Source organism: Rhea americana, unplaced genomic scaffold (genome assembly GCF_003343005.1).
Source record: "Rhea americana isolate MKP2758 unplaced genomic scaffold, rheAme1 scaffold_139, whole genome shotgun sequence".
Lineage (NCBI taxonomy): Eukaryota > Metazoa > Chordata > Aves > Rheiformes > Rheidae > Rhea > Rhea americana.
In genome coordinates, this window is record NW_028185472.1 from 2,524,208 (window position 1) to 2,530,588 (window position 6,381).

A 6,381-nucleotide genomic window follows, 5' to 3' on the forward strand; every position below is an offset into this window, starting at 1 on the left:
GAGCCGTCATGGCGCCGCGGCCCGCGACGGGCACGCGCTCAGCCTGGCCTCCCCCGCCGAGCAGCGCGGTTATGCCGGGCCGCAGGCCGCAAGCGGCGCAGGCAGGCAGCGGGGCTGGGTGAGAGCACGCGCACCGGCCCGCAGAGCGAGGGGCCGAGAGGCTCCTGCTCGCAGGGGAGCCAGCGAGCGGGAAGGGAGGGGAGTCAAATCCCGAATGGCTTTAAAATACGTGTTTTCTGTTTTGAGCTTCTACAGGGCATGTTTTTTAGGTTTATGGCCATGCAGCTACTATTTTTACTGGAGCCAAAAGCTTGATGTAACCCTGTGATTTTACGGGCTGCTTACACTAAGTAAATACCATATTAGAAGGCTTGATTTTTTTAAAAAATGGTAGTTTTGAGCATAAGGATGCAGTGGAAAACGAAGCAGATGATGGCTGTGCTCCTTCCAACACAAGCGTTTCTGTGAGCTACCTCCTATCTTACAGCTGGGTGCAATCTCTCTCTTACCTTACTTCCTCCTGATCTGTACTTTTCTCTCTCTTTCCCTCTTGCGTAATGAAGATCTCATGAATATGCTTCAGTACTGAAAAGAAAAAAAAAAAACATTTTTACTCTGAACAGAAGTCTTGCTACGGACACAGACATACAATCTCTCTGGCAAGTGCCAAGTGTATCTATTTTTTTCTGCACTCTAGATCATCCAAATTTAAATTTCAGCAAGGAATTTCCTTCTGAAAGGAAACTGATACTGCTTGTGTGTTTGGACCTACAACTGAAACACTAGTATCACACTTAGAACCTAGAAAGCAGGAAAGAAAATGTCTCATCACACTTTTTTTTGTGTCACTAAAACACCTCTGAATCCCATACAGGCTTCCACTGAACAAGTGGTGCTTTTTTTCATCTCATAGGACTGCTTAATGGCTGTTTTTGAAACATAATACATTTTCATTTATGTACTGTCCCAACTGGGAAAGGTACATTATGCTATCTAAAAACATTTACAACCTATGAGACACTAGGTGTCTGCTGTTCTGTAAAATGCTGTTGTTCATTTCCCACAAACTTTAAACACTGCCAGGAATGTTCTAAATAGCAGGAAGTACAGACATATAAGACATGATGATATGAGAAAGCAGGTTTGTTTTTAGGCTCCCTGTAATGAAAATCTTTCCTGTGCTGTATTCTTCATCATACTCCCTTATTGGCCCTCTTTTATTTAGCTATATTGGGACTGATCCAAAAGTTTGCTGCAGATACTTCATGAGGTGCATGCTACCACTGAGGAGACCTGTAGTTGCATATAACAGAATCACATTTTTTTTTTCTCTAAGATGTAAGGAAGTCACTGAACTTGGGACTATGGATTCCTCTCCTGAAGCCCAAGTACTTAAAAGCTTGGGGCCACAATGCTGAGCATCTCAGCACTGAAGTTTCCCCTATGTAACTAACTGTAACTCATTAAATTCCTCTTTGCTTTTCCTGGGATTATGTTTCATGTTTAGTAACTCAGGTCTTATTTATTTATTATTTATTTTCCCTGGAGATGAGAAGGCCACTGAGCCATAAAATTGACCATTTTACATAAAAATGCTGATCAGTCTTCTGCTTGTTTTTTCGACACACTCTAGAAGCTAGTCATTTTTAATATTAGGTCTTTTTCTTTAATTCTATGTATTTTTGTCCTGCTCAAAGAGGTAGAGTTAAGTTTAATAATGGTACGGATGCCTGATTTGTTTGTTCTCAGTTTGTAAAAAGGCAGTGCCTGGGAGAGGGAGCACACCTGGGGGGAGAGCAGAAGAGTGCTCCTTTCCTGAGGAGTACCTATCTTTACTGTGGAAAGAAAAGCTTGGAAATAAAAAAGCGTGGCAGCAAAAAATGAGTGGAAGCCTGTATCGTAAGGAGTAAAAAGGGTGAGAGAAAAACACAGAAAAGCTTCAAGGATGAAAGGATAGAAAACTCATAGGAACTAGAAGGAATTATTGAGAGTCCACTGCAACCCACAAAGCCACTGAGCTGGCTGACACATCTCTACTAGCACACAGGTAGCAAGGGGGAGCTTGTTTGTACACCCATTTTTGACCCTCATTTTATGTTGTCTACTCTCTTAGAATTTATTTTAAAACTTAAGCATTCTATTTTACATTTTAATATAAACCTGTTTTTTTGAATCTAAAATCCTCTGGTCCTTGACAAGCTCATTGAAAAGACACAGATCCATCCCAAATCTCTAGAAGTTTGTGACCTCTTTTTAGTGACATTATCCTAACTTTGTATTTCTTAATCTTGACACTGGTACATGTGATATCCTGACATGGCACAAAGGCATTGCTGATAAACCCATGTTCTCTGTTGATGGATAATGAACGTTGTCAGATAGAGAAACATGATTGAGTGTACTTGTGGAGGAGCTACTAATCTTGTTTTATCCTCAGCTCTTTTTGGTTTCCCTATGGTTAGAACAACCATGGGGAGGGAAGAAAGTGGTAAGAGACACTGAGGGGTGAGAAGCAAATTTTTCTGACAGAAGTAACAGAGGGAAGGGAACAACAGAGACCCTTTCTCTATCTAGAAGTTTATTACAAGAGATACAGACTTTGTACTTGAGAAGCAGTTCATTCATTCCAATTGCACATTTTTGGAAGAAAAAATAACCCATGGCAATGAATAATGCCTCGAGCAACTGGGATTTTCACATATTTATTCATTTCAGTGACTGTTTTCCACCTTGGCCACTGCCCCAGGTCTTGGCAACTGTGTGTTTGAGTCACACATGCCTGCTCTCAACTCATCCCTCCAGTCCCATCAGCTACATCGATGTTAGCAGATCCGAGTATGTTTTATTTCCTGGGTCTCTATGTGTCTGAACTGTTTCCCAGTGTTACACTGAGTCATACACGGGCACATACGCAATCTGTGTCCATGCCCTGGTTTTCAAAGAAGGAACTCAAATGTGTGCAGAAGTTACCATGTTCTCTCTCTGTCATTTCCCTAACCTGTTGGGGGTATCAGAACTGACAGAGTCCACAGTGGGTGCACTAATACAAGGGTCCAACACCCATCTTGATCACCTTGTCTAATCCTGTTTCATGGGTTTTGAAGAATACTCTCTCAAGAGAGATACAATTCATTCTCTATCAGCATTTGTGATCAGGGGAGGGCAGCATATCTCTATACTATAGTGTTTAACTCCATATCCTCAAATTATTCTAGAATGCCATTGTGGCAGACACACAGATGGGAGTGAAAGTACATGTGTTGGGTGCTAAAATTCTCAGAATAATATAACTACATGCAAAAAAGAATCATATTTTGGCTTCAGAAACCAAAGAATGCACACTGTGAGCAACACATCAAACTTCAAAGAAAAATAGTTAAACACTATCTGTAAATCACTACACAGATCTAAGTGTTAGGCAGAAAAGAATTATAGTGAAGGCTGGAGTTCTCACAAATGGAAACTCACCAGCTGAATCCACTCAATTTAATGGCATTAGTTTTGTAAAGGTTAGTCTAATTTTTCCGGTCTTTGTAACAAAGTGTAATAAAGTTCTGAAAACTATTAAAGCAATTAATGTATGACACAGGAAAGAAGTGACAGACATTGTGGACTTTTTGGCAAACAGATATTCAAGTAAACATTTTGTGTAATAGAAAAACATTTCTTGGGACTCCTTCCTCATTGATGTTGACTTTACAGTAATTAGAAATCTCTTAGAAAATCAAGTCATTTTGGAATGGATGGAACTAATGAAATCTGCTTTCTCACAGATTGATGTGTTGTACATAGTTTTAAGCTCAAACTGAAACATTTCCCACATTTATGAACTCAGTGCATTTGTAAAGATCTTTGGATAGCATGAACTCTGTACTGACTACACCTGAGCTCATGTTACAATCTTTTTATTTTATTTTTTATTTATTTTTTTTCAGTCAGGATACATCTAGAGATTATTGATGGGTCTCTTTCCTCCAGCTGGCTATTTATTCATACAAAATTTGTAGAAGCCTAATTATCTTCTCCATACCAAAACAGTCTGAAACTGGCTAGTGAGTTCTAAATTATGAGGAAGGAGAGATGGACAAATACACATTCACCATAATTGCATAAGCCTTTGGGGGGCAGAGAAAGAAGGCAGGAAGCAACAATATGTATAGTAGAGTGTCTATAGTCAGTCGAAGTAGGTTAAAATAAAATATTTAGGCATGTATATGCTGTTTCACTGCACCTTATGAATACCGAGTCACTTTGAAATGAACTAGCTAGTAGTGTAGCTGCAATAGTATAGATCTCCACATGGGTTAACTACTTGAAATTTAACCGACTTCTCAAGTAGAATTTGCAATCCATGATGAGCTTTGTATGGCCATAGCTATTCTGCTAGCAGTCTTTAAGCTACCTATTAAAACATGGTTTAAGTACTGTGCCTGCATGACTTCCAGTCACAGTATTGACTGAAATGCAGCCACCCAGGGCTGATATACTTGGCCTCTAGGTGTCACTTTGCTCGTGAGAGTAGAAATTAGTTCAATGTCTTGTTTTGGCTAACTCATTTTTTTTTCTGAAACAGAAAACCTTTCATACTGAATTCTTAAGTTTTCAGTTTCAAAGGTAATGAAAATTACTGTTAAAAATCAAAATCTGATCGTAAAGCTATAAAAAGGACAATTTCCTCTATGCAAGTCTGCAGAATATAAGACTAATTGTGTGTAACTGCCAGTAGTTGCACATGCTCTACAAAACCTGAGAACAAATGCATACATTTGTGACTACCACTCACTGTCATCTTCTCTGTCTAGTAGGTACATACACAAATAAAAAGCACTCATATAACAACTGCTTCTAAAACCATGCAGGACAGATGCTTTAGAGGTGACTTCAGTGAAGTGTTCAGTCACTATCAGAGAGCCAGTACTGACTTTTAGATAGTTCTTTATGAAAAAAAGATGTAACACTGAATAGGCACTTAAGTTTGATTAATTTAAGTTGGATGTAAACTTTAAATGAGGAGGATTAACCATGGGCACAAACTACCCAGGGAAACAGTGAASTCTGTATCTTTTATGTTGTCAGATCAAGACTAAGTCTCTTTCTGAAAGATAAGCTTTACTAAAAGCTATTTACTGGAGTCAGTTCAGGAAAAAAAAACAGGTGAAACAAAATGGCTTGGAATATATGGGAAAATAGATGAAATGACTAAGTCATCTCTGGTAGTCCTAAAACTCATGATTCTAAAGATCACTATAGTCCACTAAGTGTACTAATCATCTGCATTACAACTGCACTTCTCAGCACACTTTGGTTTAGACGGGTTAAGCCAATTTTGATACCCTTTATATATATATATTCTCAACTGATGAGACTAAATATTCTGCACTATGCTGGGTTGCATCTCTTTGAGTTGTTAAGAAAGTTTAACCTTGCAATGTTTTCAATCTCAGGAATAGATTTGGTGTGAGATGACTTTATACTGCATTTTCACGGCCTTCGTAAGAAACACGTGGCCCTGGTTTTGCACATTTGCATGCCCAGAAAGTAAAAAGACTATGCATGTAACAGAGCAACTGCATCACTGAAAGAAGTGATGACAGACTCACTAGGTATGTGACACAGAATGGTTCTACATATACATATACATAGGCGGGCTAAACTTTTGGGCCTGCAAATGATCAGAGCACTCTGATCATTATACAAAGCATGTTAAGTAGATCCCATGCACTCTTTTGGGACCTCTTCTGAGCTAGAGGACTAAGGTATGGTCACCATGGGCCCATGCCTGCAGACACTATGGTTTTACACTTCACAAGGTAGAGAGTCTGTACCCCGCTCTCCACATTATAGCCAGCCTGAGGCTGCATCCAGCTGGAATGGGACTTACATGATCTAAATAAGATCCTACGTGAGCACACTGCTCAAAGCTTACCGCTGAAATGACATTTTCTTGTCTGAAGGTGCAATCTGCCATCCCTCTCTCTCTCCCGTGGAAGTTATATTCTCTGAGGCATCTGCACAGCACATGATTTCTCCTTTAAAAAGAATTCTCCTTTAAAGAAAAAAAAAAGCCTCTATTATTTAGGCACGGAGAGGGGAACTGGGCCGTTTCTGAGCAGGGGCTGTTCAGAGGAATCACCTGAGGATTCAGGGGGTTTGAACCGCCCTGCCAGCGCCTCACAGAGGAGCAGCCCTCGCCGCCGCCCACACAGGTCTGGGCCCGCTCGACCTGATGGCGCCGACTGGAAATCACGCCTCCGCAGCGGGGCCTCCAGACCTCAATCCCTTCGCGGGCCGCAGGACCCCCCGGGGCTCCGGGGGCGATACTGGAGGCGCCCGTGGCGGCCTGGGGGGCGCCGGTACGCGAGCAGCGGCCGCGCCGCGGCC

The 6,381-nt window shown here is 41.0% G+C and overlaps 1 protein-coding gene across 1 annotated transcript in view; it reads right to left on the minus strand.

The window, feature by feature from the left end:
• The window catches only part of CHID1 (chitinase domain containing 1), a 123,657-nt gene extending 117,317 nt beyond the window's left edge, over positions 1-6,340 (minus strand). The window contains exons 1-3 of the mRNA XM_085298505.1: positions 6,134-6,340; positions 5,927-6,046; positions 510-585 (exon numbers count right to left, since the gene is read on the minus strand). The gene's annotated coding sequence lies outside the window, so the exon portion shown is untranslated. The remainder of the gene's footprint in view (positions 1-509; positions 586-5,926; positions 6,047-6,133) is intronic.
• Between the last annotated feature and the right edge of the window lie 41 nt (positions 6,341-6,381).